Source organism: Hyperolius riggenbachi, chromosome 3, assembly GCF_040937935.1.
Source record: "Hyperolius riggenbachi isolate aHypRig1 chromosome 3, aHypRig1.pri, whole genome shotgun sequence".
Lineage (NCBI taxonomy): Eukaryota > Metazoa > Chordata > Amphibia > Anura > Hyperoliidae > Hyperolius > Hyperolius riggenbachi.
The window spans coordinates 500087373-500101802 of NC_090648.1; the positions used below are offsets into that span (position 1 = coordinate 500087373).

Here is a 14430-nt window from a genome sequence, read left to right on the forward strand (position 1 = left end):
TTGAGATTTTTGTTATTATCTGATCCCAGTTTAGGTTGTGAGACATCCATGAGTGAGCAATGTGGATTCTACAGGCTGTGGCTAATTTGGTATATAGTGAATTCTCTGCTTTGGGTAGCGGCTCCAACTTAACATTCAGTAAGGAGTTTAGTGGGGAGGGAGTTATGTTCTCCCCAGTAATCTCCTTGAAGAGCAGGGCCGTTTGCCTCCAAATGCTGGTGACTTTGGGGCATTTCCACCATATGTGGTAGAAGGTACCCTCCTCCTGACAGCCTCTAAAACAGTTTCTAGAGTATTTGAATAGTGGCAGAGTTTGGTTGGGGTAAGGTATGTTCTGTAGAGTACCTTCAGAGAAGTTTCCACTAGGGATGAGTTGCTTGAACATTTAGAGCAGTTCCTCCATATTTTTGTCCATGTGTCCTCTGAAATGGACTCCCCTATGTCCCTCTCCCAATCCCTCTGATATGAGTATGTTTCCATCTCTTGTGGTCTGATCAGCTGTCTATATATTACTGAAATAGCTCTGGGTATTTCTCCATTCGCTATTAAGTTACGTTCAATGACTGTTCTCTCAAATGGGCGCGGTTGTGGGCCCTGGCCTTTAATAAAATGCTGAATCTGGAGAAATCTGAAATGTTCCCTTAGTGGCACACCATGATGAGTCCTTAGCTCTTGAAAGGATATAACCTCGCCATTGGGGCATAGGTCTCTGAGTGTATTGAACCCGTTCTCTGTCCACCAATCAAACTGTGTTGTTCTTAGGCCTGGGGAGAAATGTGGGTTTCTAATAATAGGAGTGAGAGGTGAGTTGCTTGAAATCAACTTATATTTAAATCGTAGAGTGTTCCACAATTTAAAAGCGTCTTTCGTCATGGGATTCTTGATTGATTTAGGGGTGATGCATGGGTGAGTCACCCATAGGATGTCTTGTATTCTATAGGGAGAGATATAGGCATCTTCTATGACTTTCCATTGTGAGTTGTGAGAGATGAAAGAGGAGCTTAGAATTTGGGCTGATCTAGCTGCCTCTTGGTATTTTATTAGGTTTGGGGTTCCCAGCCCTCCCCACTCCTTATGTCCGCATAGTATTGAGGCTTTAATTGAGGATCTCTTTTTCCCCCATATGAATCTCCTTATGTCCCTCTGGAGTGTCTCTAGTCTGTACCTGGGTAGTGATAATGGGATTGATCTAAAGAGATATAGGACCTTTGGGAGGACCATCATTTTAGTGGCGGTAATCCTACCTAGCCAAGATACTCTTAGTCTGCTCCAGGTAAGTAATTTAGATTTGATGTGTTTAAATAATGGAATATAATTCAAGTCCAGAATTTTATCCAAGTCCGGGGTGAGTTTTACCCCTAAGTACTTTAGAGCGTACTCCTTCCATACAAAGTCAAAGTTGCCCTTCAGCTTTCCCTCTGCCTCTGTGCTGTGTTGCACCAACAAGGCTTCTGTTTTATCTGGGTTGGCTTTTAGTCCTGAAACTAGGCCAAAAGTCTTGAGTGTATTTAAAACGTTGGGAATGGAGATATGTGGGTTTGTGATAGTTAGAAGCAGGTCGTCCGCAAAGGCGCTGCATTTATATACTTTATTACCTATTAGAGGACCTTGGATATTGGGGTTCTTCCTTATATATTCTAATAGTGGTTCAAATGCCAATATGAATAGGGCAGGAGAGAGGGGGCATCCCTGTCTGGAGCCCCTTTCAATGTTGAAACTTTCTGACTCAAAACCTGCGTTAAGTATATTGGCAGTAGGGTTGGAATATAGCACTTTTAGTATATTTACAAAATGTCCGCCTATACCATATCTATACAGCGCCTCGTATAGATAAGTCCAGTTAAGAGAGTCAAATGCCTTCTCTATGTCTACTGCCAGCAGTAGCATAGGAAGGCGGTTCGCTTGGGCATGATAAAGTATGTTACATAGTTTTCGTATGTTATCCGGTCCCTCTCTGTTTTTTAAGAACCCCACTTGGTCATTTTTTATTAGGTTAGGTAGTATATCTATTAACCTCAAGGCCAGGATTTTGGTTAAGATTTTGTGGTCGATGTCTATCAAAGAGATAGGCCTATAATTTTTGCATAGTTTGGTGTCTCTTCCCTCCTTAGGGATCACTATTATAGTGGCTTTATTGGATTCCTCTGATATTTTGTGGCCTGCTCTTATTGATTCGAGGTATGTTAGGAGGTGGGGTGCTATAGTTTCTTGAAATTTTTTAAAATATTGCGGGGTTAAGCCATCCGGGCCTGGGGCTTTGAAGGGTTTAAGGCCCTTGATTACTGAGATTACTTCAGCTAGGGTGAAGGGGGCATTTAGGGATTCCAGTTGATCCGGTGTTATTTGTGGTAAGGAGACCTGGTTTAGAAAGTCTCTTATATTATCTGGGTTGGATGATTTATTGTTTTTATATAGATTAGTATAGAACTCCTTGAAAAGCTCTGTAATTTTGTTGGGGTTGTGGGTTAGTGCTCCTTTAGGTAGTTTCAGGGGATGCAGAGTGTGTGCCCTTCTCTGGCCGTTGAGTTTCCTGGCTAGATTGGCGTTGGCTTTGTTTGCCAAATAAAATTTTTTGGCTCCCAGCCATCTAAACTGTCTAGCTATGTCCTCTGTTAGTAGGGCATCCAATTTCTCTTTTGTGTCCTGGATCTGTTTTAAGACTGAAATTGACATATGGGAGGAGTACGCTCTATTAAGGTACTGCAGTCTGGACTCTAATTCCATTTGAAGTGCTTTCTTGTCTTTTTTAAGAGTACTATGGAGATTAATAATGTGTCCCCTGATATAGGCTTTATGGGCATCCCACCAGGTACTGGCAGAGGTGTCCTCGGGCTTGTTGAATTTAAAGTATTCTAGTAGTAAAGAGTTTGTTTTTTCTACCTGTGTTGGGTTAGATAGGAAGAATAGAGGGATCCTCCATTTAAGTTTATTAGGTATGCTATGTAGCGGGGAGAAGGAAGATGTCATGATAGAGTGGTCAGATAAGGGCGTGTGTATGATTTTGGAGGTTTTTATGCCGGTGATTATTAACTTAGAGGCAAAAATGTAGTCTATTCTAGACAGGCTTCTATGTGGGTTTGAGAAAAAAGTGAAGTCGCTCTTCCTTGGATGTACTTCCCTCCAGGAGTCGATTAGATTACACTCTTTAAGTAAATTATAGAAGGATTTAGTGGGTTTGGGTCTGAGAGTGGTGGGGTTAGGGGACTGGTGGTCTAGTTTAGGGTTGATAATTAAATTAAAGTCGCCTCCCATGATAATTGCAGGGTTTTTGGTTTTCCTCATCTCATTAGTTACTTCTGCAAAGAAGGTACCACTTTTGTTGGATGAGGCGTATATGTTCACAATTGTTAACCCTTTACCCTCTATTTCCCCCTCTAGAATCAGTAGTCTTCCTTCTTTATCCATCCTCTTGTTTTTCAGAATGAAGGGAAGACTCCTATGCATTAAAATTGCCACTCCATTTATTTTTTTAGCTGGATGGTTAGCTAAAAATTGATTTGGGTAGTCCTTATGGAAAAACTTCGGGAAAGATTTGTTGGAAAAATGGGTCTCCTGGAGGAGTATTATATCGGGGTGAAGGGATCTGTAGTAGTTAATACATTTGTTCCTTTTAATTGGGCTATTAAGCCCTTGGGCATTGTGGCTCACAACTTTCATGGTGGTTGGTAGTGGTACATTCTTTGCACATACAAAAATCCTATACCTGCATCAAATTGCTGAGTAGGCCTAACATTCATAATGAGATAAACATCTTTGTAGCATCTATTATAGAAATATGTCTCCGATTCACATGAACTTAAACTTAAACTTAATCTGCAGTAAACACATAAAAGAAAAACAACAAACATAATATAAAACAACTGGCTGTATAGCCAAAAACTATAGGTCCAAAGACCTCTTGGCATATCTGGGGTAAGCTTGCACAGATGTTCCATGTGCCCGTCCCAGATGACAAAGGGATATGAGGTGGGGCAGCACCTCTTCACAGTACGGCCGAATTGTGTAACTTAGAAAGCAGAATATACCCACTGTTGGGATCTGATCAAATATGCAGTGGGCTTTCCTCCTTTTTGTAGGGCAAAGGAGCCCGGTTTCTTAGTGACATACTCTCGGGGAGATAGGAGATTATCCAGTGAAGTGTATCATTTGTTTAAGTCCAAAGACCTCTGAGCTTGTGGTATTTTAGATGGGGTGCCATGTCTATCTTTATTTCTTTTGTTGGAATTGTTAGGAGACACCGACCAGTCTCTTTGTATACGCTTCGTTGTGCCCCCAGGTTCTGTGATCATTTCCTCGCTGCCCTCCTGTGCGTTGTTCTCCCTCAAGGCTCTCAGGCCTTCCTGGAGCGTGGTGATCTGGTATTTCTTAGGTCCCCAGGTAAAGATTAACGCAAAGGGGAACCCCCATTTATATTGTATCGCTCTTTTCTGTAGGGCCAGGGTGACAGGCTTTAGAGTGCGCCGCTTTGCTAATGTGATAGGGGAGATATCGGGGTAGATTTGTACCTTGTATTCTCCTATGCCTTGCTGTCCCATTCCTCTGGCCGCGCGCAGGATGTGTTCCTTGGTTTCTGAATAGTGCATTTTCATAATAATATCTCTGGGTAGATCGGATCTTTTGGGCCTCACGAGCGATCTGTGAATTCTATCAAACCTCAGGAGTTCTTCGCTGCAATCTGGGAGGAGTGCTTTAAAAAGAGCAAAGGTGAAGCCTCTGATGTCTTCCACTGATTCGGGCACTGCTCTCAGCCTTAGGTTGTCTCTCCTGCCCCTGTTATCCATGTCTTCAAGTTTGGCCTCCGTGGATGATAACCTTTCATCCTGCGCTGCCTGGTTGTCTTGCAAGGTGTTGATGGCGTCCGCCATGTCGTCTACCCGCGTTTCTAATACATGCGTGCGGCCTCCTAGATCTTCCAGCTGCGCTGTTATTGTGTTTACCGCTGTTCGGAGGTCCGCTCTGAAGGTTTCTTTGAAGTCTGCCATCAGTGCGGGGATATCTTGTAGAGAGAAGGTCTCTTTACTGCCTGCCGCCTGGTCTCTTTCCGGGAGCTCCTTCCCCGGCGCCATCTTGGTCTGGGACGGCTCACGTGGTCTGAAGAAATCAGCCGCTTTACTCTGCTGGTCCCTTTTGCTGGCTGCCTGCTGTGACATTTCCAGGGTCCGTAACTCTTCCCACGGCTTGGGGATGTTTTTGAGTGGTCAGAGATCCCGTTAAGTGGGCGATTGGTCTAGTTCGGCCTGTGCTGTGAGCGGAGCTTACGGAAGGTGCGTCTGCATCACTCCGCGCCGCGCATGCGCCCCCCGACTTTTTCCTTTTTTTGCAATGCGCAATGGTAGATATTTCAAAAAAAGAAAAAAATATTAAAGCACCTGTTGCAGTTGTACTTTTAGGCATGTTTACTCTTGTCACTACATCAAAGTTCCTGTTGTTGTTATTATTATTATTATTATTATTATTATTATTATTATGTTTGTGTATTTATATAGAGCTCACATCTTCTGCAGCCCTTATAGTGTACATAGTCATGTCACTGACTGCCCTCAGAGGAGCTCACACTCTAATTTCTACCATAGTCATAGTCTAATGTCCTACCATATTATTACGGTATGTATTTATGTAGCACTGACCTCTTCTGCAGCACTTTACAGAGTACATAGTCATGTCGCTGACTGTCCTCAGAGGAGCTCACAATCTAATCCCTACCATAGTTAATAGTTATAGTCTAATGTCCTGCCATATTATTATAATTATGTATTTATATGGCACTGACAACTTCTGCAGCACATTACAGAGTAAATAGTCGCGTCACTGACTGTCCCCAGAGGAGCTCAGAATGTAATCCTAACGTAGTTCCGTAAATATAGTCTAATTTCCTACCATATTAGTATTATTATTTATATAGGAAAGCCATCTTCTAAAACTTAAAATTTTGTCACCTTGTTAACCTGGGTGATATTATTTTTATTATTATTATTATTTTTGTATTTTGGGGGGGGTTGGCATATTATATCAAAGGCCACATAGTCCGTGGCCTGGAGTAGCTACAACCCAAAGGCAAATGCAGCTCATGGTGCGACACACATCCTAGTATGAGGGCCGACAGATTTTGATACTATAAACAGATTGTGCAGGTAAGCTCTTATGCTACATGGAGGTGGTAAAATTAGCCAATCAGTATTGAAGGTGTGTACTAGGCTTAAAGCTGCATACACAGTTTAGACTACAGTCATTTGAAACGGCTACAAAACAATCGATCGATCATATAAAACGACCAACGACAGACATCGGTGGCAAATGACGATCTGTCTTGCTGGATCTGATTGCACGACAATACTTTATTTCCAACAGTGTGTACAGACATTGTTAGAAAAGGCTCAGCGCTGCGTAATATGTTGGCGCTTTATAAATACAATAAATAAATAAGGCACGATTTTCACACCTATGCGCAGAATCCATCTACCAAGTCCCAACAAACTCTTGCGTCACTTTTGTATGCGTGCGCAACATTCAACTGATCGATTACTTTACCATAAAGCCAGTCATTACATGTTTAAGAGACCGACATTCCAGTCGGTGATCGCTCGTTAATCCATTATTCCGAACAACCAATATTACCAGTGTGTACATACAGTTGAGCTGATCAAAAATGTTGAAAGTGCATCTGAGCGCATATAGTCTGCATTACATTTGCATGCAAGCCAAAGCCCTTAGCACTTCATTGATCACCTCTGATTATGCGCCTCAGGCTGGGAACACATTAGGCAGAAACGCTAGCGTTGTGGAAAACGCAGCGAAAAAGCACATAATGCAAGTCAATGGGTCGCGTGAAGAAACACTCATGCTTGTGTTCTGCAATGTGCGTTTTTAAAAACGCTGGTCTTGCTGCATATTTTTCAAAAACGTATCTAAAACGCACATAATGAAAGTCAATGGTGACACAGAGGTGTGTTTTAGTGCGTTTTGTATGCGTTTTGCATGTGTTTTTATACGCATTTTTTTTTAAAGTTGGATGATGTATTTCCGCTTCCTGTTGACTTCCAGGTGATTTGCATAAAACGCATAAAAAATGCATGCAAAACGCATACGTGATTTACTGTATATATGTGAACCACAAATGCATTAAAACGCAGACAAAACACAAGAAAAACGCATGTGCGGGAAAAATGCAAATGCACGTAAAGCGCACTAAAAACGCACTATAAACGCATATGCAGCAAAACGCTACGTTTCCTGCACTGCCTAGTGTGTTCCCAACCTGACTCTTTGCAAACTTCTCAACCAATGACACAGAGAGAAGTTTTTTGGGAAGTTTACTAAACTAAACCATAGATGGTTGCCATGGTTTCCTGCCGGTTTGAAAAAAAGATATGCCTCCCAACTTTTTGAGATAAGAAAGAGGAACACTTAAGCCACACCCCTGCCACACCCCTAATCATGCCCCCGACACACCCCTAGTCATGCATACCGTAAAGTTTTCATAAGTAAAATAGCGTGCATGAAAAAAAGGGCCGCAATAGCAGCATAGGGGGAGATATTGTGACTGACGGCCGGTGACGGCGAAACCGGAAGTGGCCGCCGGCGGGGACAGGAAGATCGGAGGGACATGGCGAGGGCACCGATCAGCTGCAGGGGGCTGAGGAAAGCCCCAGGTGAATAAAACTCTTTTTTTTTCAGACTTAAAGAGAGTCTGAAGCGAGAATAGATCTCGCTTCAGACCTCATAGTTAGCAGGGGCATGTGTGCCCCTGCTAAAACGCCGCTATCCCGCGGCTTAACGGGGGTCCCTGTCCCCCCAAACCCCCTCCGTAATGCGGGGGAGCGCTTCCTGGTTGGGGCAGGGCTAACCGCCGCAGCCCTGCCCCACGCGCGTCTATCAGTGCGTATCTCCGCCTCTCCCCCGCCCCTCTCAGTCTTCCTTCACTGAGAGGGGCAGGGGAGAGGCGGCGATGCGCATCTGATAGACGCGACTGGAGGCAGGGCTGCAGCCGTTAGCCCTGCCTCCAGGAAGACAATCCCCACGACCAACTTTGCGACCAACTTTTGCGGGGGGTGGGTTGGGGGTGAAGGGACCCCCGTTTAGCCGCGGGATAGCGGCGTTTTAGCAGGGGCACACGTGCCCCTGCTATATATGAGAGCTGAAGCGAGATTTAGTCTCGCTTCAGTGTCTCTTTAAGGTTCACTTTAAGGGGCACCTGTAGCTACAGGCAAGGGAAGTAGGGGAGAAGTGATAGCCAGGACAGCCAGCATACTTGCGCTGCAGTTTGGAGGGGGTTGAAGGTTCATAGAGGACAAAATCTAAGTTGCCAGGACATCTGTGCCTAATCTATAGGCTCCTGTGAGGTAAATCCGGGCCTGGGGGGCACAGTAATTAGGGGAGAACGTCTACAAGACACTCCTGGAATATGGACGTATCGGGTTTAGTATCATTTTTTCCCTGTTTCTTGGCCAATGTTCTAGACATTTTTGCACTTTCCTAGCTTGGTCCTTTAAGCTTGTTTGTTTGGAATGGTGATAATATATCAAGCAAGTCGAGTCTCGCATTGAAGTAGCAATTTTCTTATCAGCACCTCCTTAAATATGCAGAGACAGAAAACGAGATGTCCCCACCAGATATCTTGGACTGATGTGTGCTTTATCTGTAATTACCGAAACAGAGAAAATACGAGGTTAAAAGTTTATACGTCAAACACGATAAAAATTTGTCCGCAGCGAGGAATGTTTGCCGTGTCTGCCTGAAACCGAAAGGAAGGGTTTGAAAGTTCTTATGAAATTAAAATTCTGTCATAAATACGTGAAGTGCATTTGCATCAGCTCGAGTTCAGCCTTTGCAATGAAAACAACCTGGTTTAAGTCTTGAAGCCTATTGGGAGTCACAGATGACGACTGAACTGAAGGGACAAGCCACTTTAGGACTTCTCTAGAGCTGCCCCTACTCTATGGAACTCCCTTTCACCACCCATAAGACTGACCCTCTCCTTTAATACCTTTAAACAGGCTCTCAAAACGCATCTCTTCAAGATGGCCTACCCCTCCTCTATCTATAACTCATTTTGCCAAGCACCTGTTCTGCTGCCTTACCTAGTGTCTTCCTCAACCCTCCCCTTAGATTGTAAGCCTTTGGCAGGGTTCCCCACCCTCAGTGCATTTTAACCAGCTCCCGACCGCCTCACGCCGATGGGCGGTGGAAGCGTGGCTGCCCGGGAACCGCTTAACTCCGATTAGCGTCAAATGGCGGTGGGCGGGACTAGCAGGTAACGCTCGCTCGTACAAACCAAACAGATCTTTTCTCTCTTTGTTCATTTTCCTTCATATTAACATTTGAAAACAAGAAATACATTAATTTAAAGCATGGGAATTAACTTTAGAGTCAACTAGAGGGGCAGGGTTCCCAGAGAGGGACTGTCCCTCCGAAAAAGGGACAGTTGGGAGCCATGCTTGCGCGGTCGCAACCTCTGCACCCCCTATTGCTATCGAGTATTATCCAACTCCGTAGTAGGGGTGATCAGTAATATACAAATATCCCTACTCAGCAGATCATGTTAGAGCAGGCTGTCTTCACTGATGGACATCCGTACTCTGGCTATATTCTCCGGATCAGTGAATAATGGCGCACAGTGCCTATGCATAAAAATGGCGCTGCATTAAAAAGATACGCTTATCGCTATTTATCGTTAGTACTGCATAATAATGGCGCACAGGGAAAAAAGTAGAAAAACGGCACACAGTAACGTTATTTATCAATAGCGCCCTACATAAGTCAAACTGCAAAAGTTATTTAACTGCAAAACGGTGAATGGCTTTAATGTAACACTGTCAAGGTTAGGGTTAGGCACCACCAGGGAGGTGGTTAGGGTTAGGCACCACCAGGGTAGATTAAGGGTTAGGCACCACCAGGGGGGTGGTTAGGGTTAGGCACCACCAGGGGGGTGGTTAGGGGTTAGGGATAGGTACAGAGAGGGTTCTGTGTGTTAACGCTAAATAACAGTAAGGCTTTAACGTTAAATAGCGATAAGCGACAAGCGGATTAGCGGCAACAACATGTGCCATTATTCGCAGGCGCCATTTTCAGATGGATCTATATTATCACCCTGAAATTTTGAGCTGAGAAAATATAACATGTACAGTGGGTTGCAAAAGTATTCGGCCCCCTTGAAGTTTTCCACATTTTGTCATATTACTGCCACAAACATGAATCAATTTTATTGGAATTCCACATGAAAGACCAACACAAAGTGGTGTACACATGAGAAGTGGAACGAAAATCATACATGATTCCAAACATTTTTTACAAATAAATAACTGCAAAGTGGTGTGTGCATAATTATTCGGCCCCCTTTGATCTGAGTGCAGTCAGTTGCCTATAGACATTGCCTGATGAGTGCTAATGACTAAATAGAGTGCACCTGTGTGTAATCTAATGTCAGTACAAATACAGCTGCTCTGTGAGTGCCTCAGAGGTTGTCTAAGAGAATATTGGGAGCAACAACACCGTGAAGTCCAAAGAACACACAAGACAGGTCAGGAATCAAGTTATTGCGACATTTAAAGCTTTGGCTTTAAGGCTTTGGCTACAAAAAGATTTCCAAAGCCTTGAACATCCCAAGGAGCACTGTTCAAGCGATCATTCAGAAGTGGAAGGAGTATGGCACAACTGTAAACCTACCAAGACAAGGCCATCCACCTAAACTCACAGGCCGAACAAGGAGAGCGCTGATCAGAAATGCAGTCAAGAGGCCCATGGTGACTCTGGACGAGCTGCAGAGATCTACAGCTCAGGTGGGAGACTCTGTCCATAGGACAACTATTAGTCATGCACTGTACAAAGTTGGCCTTTATGGAAGAGTGGCAAGAAGAAAGGCATTCTTAACAGAAAGCATAAGAAGTCCCATTTGCAGTTTGCCACAAGCCATGTGGGGGACACAGCAACCATGTGGAAGAAGGTGCTCTGGCCAGATGAGACCAAAATGGAACTTTTTGGCCAAAATGCAAAACGCTATGTGTGGCAGAAAACTAACACTGCACATCACTCTGAACACACCATCCCCACTGTCAAATATGGTGGTGGCAGCATCATGCTCAGGGAGTGCATCTCTTCAGCAGGGACAGGGAAGCTGGTCAGAGTTGATGGGAAGATGGATGGAGCCAAATACAGGGCAAACTTTGAAGAAAACCTCTTGGAGACTGCAAAAGACTTAAGACTGGGGCGGAGGTTCACCTTCCAGCAGGACAATGACCCTAAACATAAAGCCAGGGCAACAATGGAATGGTTTAAAACAAAACATATCTATGTGTTAGAATGGCCCAGTCAAAGTCCAGATCTAAATCCAATCGAGAATCTGTGGCAAGATCTGAAAACTGCTGTTCACAAACGCTGTCCATCTAATCTGACTGAGCTGGAGCTGTTTTGCAAAGAAGAATGGGCAAGGATTTCAGTCTCTAGATGTGCAAAGCTGGTAGAGACATACCCTTAGGCCTGGTGCACACCAAAAACCGCTAGCAGATCCGCAAAATGCTAGCAGATTTTGAAACGCTTTTTCTTCTTTTTCTGTAGCGTTTCAGCTAGCATTTTGCGTTTTTGGGAAGCGTTTTTGGTGTAGTAGATTTCATGTATTGTTACAGTAAAGCTGTTACTGAACAGCTACTGTAACAAAAAACCGCCTGGAAAACCGCTCTGAAGTGCCGTTTTTCAGAGCGGTTTGCGTTTTTCCTATACATAACATTGAGGCAGAAACGCATCCGCAATCCAAAATCTGCAGCAGCCCGGGAGTAGGCGTTTCTGCAAAACGCCTCCCGCTCTGGTGTGCACCAGCCCATTGAAATACATTACCCAAGCGGATCCGCACCCGCAAGCGGATCGCAAACCGCAGCCGAAACGCTCTGGTGTGCACTAGGCCTAACTGCAGATAGAAGATTATTTTTCTTCAGACCTTAAAGGGAACCTGTACTGAGTAAAATTATTTAAAATAAACACATGCGGTAACTTCAAATAAACATTACATAGTTACCTTGCCATCAGTTCCACTCAGAAGGTCACCATTTTCTTTTTACAGTGATCCCTTCCAGTTCTGACAAGATTTTGTCAGAACTGAAATATATCAGTTGCTGTCAGTTATATATCAGTTGCTGAGAGGACAACTGATGTGCCAGTTAATGTCCATGTTTCCCTATGGCTCACGTGGGCAATGTTACAGTTTTACAGTGTGCTGACCAGAAAGCTGTTATGGGTAATGGCCATTTTCAAAATGGAGGACAGAGAGTTCCCTTGATCACAGGGACCAAACAGGACGCAGGAGAGGAGAAAGAGATTGAGAAGTAGACTACACAGGAGGAAGTATGACCTGTGTATGGTTATTTTGATGTTTAAGTTTCAGTTCAGGTTTTCTTTAAGCCTGGTACACACTTTCAATTATGATTGGCCAATCACAGATCAGTTGTAGTATGAGGTTTACCTACACAATCTGCTCATAATATTCAATATCTGTTGACTCTCATTCTACATGGAGGTGGTAAAATTGGTCAGTTATTGTCCAGTCATAATTGCAAGAGTGTACCAGGCTTTAGCTGTCTTGAAATCTGGCTATAAATCCTATAAACAGTTATTCATTAAAAAGTTATTACCAATAGCAAACATTGATACCTTGACAAGAAACCTCTTATTCTGCTGAAGGAACAATCCTTATTTTGGAACCAAATCCCTGATGACCCTTTCTTCCTCAGTTTTGTCACTTTTGATCTGATCTATGTATTTGTATGATAAATGTATGCCTTTATCTGCTAAACGTGTTTATTGGCACTATACTTTGTGTCCAGGCTCTGAAGAATTGTATGGCACGTCGGTGCACTGGGCATCCAAAGTAGCCGGATGGAAATATATTCCAACTCACCCATTTACACAATACAAACAGGAGAGCAGCGGAACAGGCCTCAGGAAAAAGACTGAGACATAAGGGCGAACTCCCCAGACACATTAAATAGGCTGAATGGAAAGCAAATCTGAAGCAATAAAAAAATAAAAATAAAAAGGCAGATACTTACCTATGGAGAGGGAAGGCTCTGGGTCCTATTAGGCCCTCCTTGTTCCCTCTCAGTCTTCCTCTGAAGACTACAAGAGCCCTCTGAAGACTACCCTGCCAAAGACTTGCATTCAATGTGGAGGTAAACAAGAGGTAGGGCTGCAGGTCAGGTGCTTGGCAAAGAGAGTTTAGACGTGATAGAGGAGAGGTAGGCCTTCTTGAACAGAAGTGTTTTCAGGGCCTGTTTAAAGGGTGAGTCTGATGGGTGGTGTTATGGGAGCATTACTGGAGCTGTGGTGGCAAATGATAGAGGGTGTGATGGTTACTGGATGAGTAACAGGCCATAGCTGAAGGCAGTGTTACAGGGTGTGGCAGGAGGAGTGAGGAAAGCAGGATGGGAGGTGTGTTTATGCCATGACTGGAAATGTGAATGGAGGTGTGATACGGTGTGGCTGGGGTTGTCGGGAACATGAGAGATGAGGGCATGACTGGAAGTGTGATGGTGGCCTATCTGTGGGTGTGACAAGGAGTGGCTGGAAGTGTGATAGGAAAATGGCTGGAGATAGTAGCATTATGTCAGGAGAACATGAGAGATTAGGGCATGACTGGAACTGTGATGGTGGCCTATCTGGAAATGTGACAAGGTGTAGCTGGAAGGGTGATAAGTTGGAGGTAGCAGCACCATGTCAGGGAAACATGAGAGATGAGCTGGATAGTATACTGATTAAGGGCTTTGCCTTTGACATGGGAGACCAGAGTTGAAATCCTGGCTAGGGTCAGTACCTATTCAGTAGGCAGTTTAAGGCAAGACTCCCTAACACCTCAGGGTGGTCTCTTGAGCGCGTTCCAGTGGCTGCAGCTCTTGAGGGCTTTGAGTCAGACAGGAGAAAAGTGCTATACAAATGGTCAGATTATTATTATTATTATTATTATTATGTGGACATGACTGGAACTGTGATGGAGGCCTTTCTGGGGGTGTGACAAGGCGTGGCTGGAAGGGTGGTAGGAACATAGCTGGAGGTAGCAGCACTATCTCAGGGGAACATGAGAGATGAGGGCATGACTGGAACTGTGATAGTGGCCTTTCTGGAGGTGTGACAAGGTGTGGCTGGAAGGGTGGTAGGAACATGGCTGGAGGTAGCAGCACTATCTCAGGGGAACATGACAGATGAGGGCATGACTGGACCTGTGATGGTGGCCTATCTGGGGGTGTGACAAGGCGTGGCTTCAAGTGTGGTAGGAACGTGGCTGGAGGTAGCAGAATTATGCCCTCTGCCCATCTATTTTCTCACCTCAGGACAGAGCCGGGACAAGGTCCTCCAGCACCCAAGGCTGAGACACCAAAGTGCGCCCCTCCATTCCTCCCACCCCAGCCGTCAACCAAAGATTGCTATTAGACTAAGAGGGCCACAGGGCCC

At 44.4% G+C, this 14430-nt stretch overlaps 1 protein-coding gene across 6 annotated transcripts in view; it reads left to right on the forward strand.

Annotated features, from left to right (window-relative positions):
* SGCD (sarcoglycan delta) overlaps window positions 1-14430 on the forward strand; it is a 1036820-nt gene that overhangs the window by 706997 nt on the left and 315393 nt on the right. The window lies entirely within an intron of this gene.